The sequence below is a fragment of the Penaeus monodon genome, chromosome 34 (assembly GCF_015228065.2).
Source record: "Penaeus monodon isolate SGIC_2016 chromosome 34, NSTDA_Pmon_1, whole genome shotgun sequence".
NCBI classification, from domain to species: Eukaryota; Metazoa; Arthropoda; class Malacostraca; order Decapoda; family Penaeidae; genus Penaeus; species Penaeus monodon.
Genome location: NC_051419.1, coordinates 21630909 through 21632266, shown reverse-complemented (window position 1 = coordinate 21632266; position 1358 = coordinate 21630909).

The window sequence follows — 1358 nt, the reverse complement described above, 5'->3', positions numbered from 1 at the left end:
TTACTAGATCAGCGCTCGCGTCTCGTCTCGAGAGAGAGCTTACGAGAGAGAGTTACTAGTATGGAGCACTTTCTTTTTTCTTTTTGTCTGCATATCTTCACAACACGCAGTACTCATTTCCTCGGCACCAACCCAACATAGCTACAGGACCCCCCCATAAAATGAAGCCCACTGCGGCCTTCCATTTCATATGCAAATCTAAATTTTTCTTCTCCTACATGATACAGTTTGTACCAGTTTTGTCTCGGGAAAGAAAAGAGCAGAATACGCGTGTTACAGCAATATCTCAAAAAACACTGTTTTTAAACTGTTTTTAAACCCCAGATTGCAGAACGATTTCGCGCAATGTTTGGAGAGGAATCCGCCGGCAGGTCTCCGTAACGCCTGTATGAACACTAAGGAAAAACAGACAAAGAAACACTGAATAGAACAAATTAGCAAAGGAATATGGTAGGAGAATATATGAGCGCTCAATTATACTGAATTAATCGGCCTGACCAATTGAATAAACCAAATTGAGCAAGCGAAGAATAATAATAACGCCGGCAATGAACATTGCTACTTAACCACCAAACGAGCAAATACACCTGAATGAGACATCCTGACTGACATAATCAACAAATAGCCCATTTGAAAGAAACACTATTGAACATTGAATAAACATATTTAATCAATAAACGATCACAAATCAAGCGAGTAAACAGATCTAACATACCGCTGATTACATATCCACTTGAATCAACAAAACTGACAATACCGAATTGACAAATCTGATGAAACACGGTTTAAATCTGAGTGAGTGCTGAATGAGAAATGAAACACTACTTGGACTGAATAGTCCTTGGAAACTGCAGTATTTTGGAGTCCGAACATCACAGGAGAAGGAGAACGATCATTTTTTTGAGAGGGCCTCGGAAGGCTGTGAGTCGTGCCACATCCCGCTCTCCCTTGTAGTGCGAGTGCCACTCCTTCGGCTGTGAGCAGCACGAGAGAGGGAAAGTATGATGCACATTTGAATTTTGCTTTTTATCAAATGTAGTACAATGTTTAATTAAATACTCTAAACAATGTATCTTATCAGATGGAAATTTATGACATGTTAAATATACCGTTTCCCATGCCACAGAGAGAGTTCAATATTTGCTTAAAAATTTATCCTATAATCACGTGCGTACAGCTTAGTAGTACGATACACAAATACATTAATGAAGTTCTTTTAAGTAGATTACTTACGTATGAAGACACTTCATACAATTTTACCTGAGCCAGGAAATTTGAATGTGATATTGCCCTAGCAAAAGTCTTCTACCATTAGAGGTTGATTCCCTCTTATTAACGGAGCAACATAACAAATACCG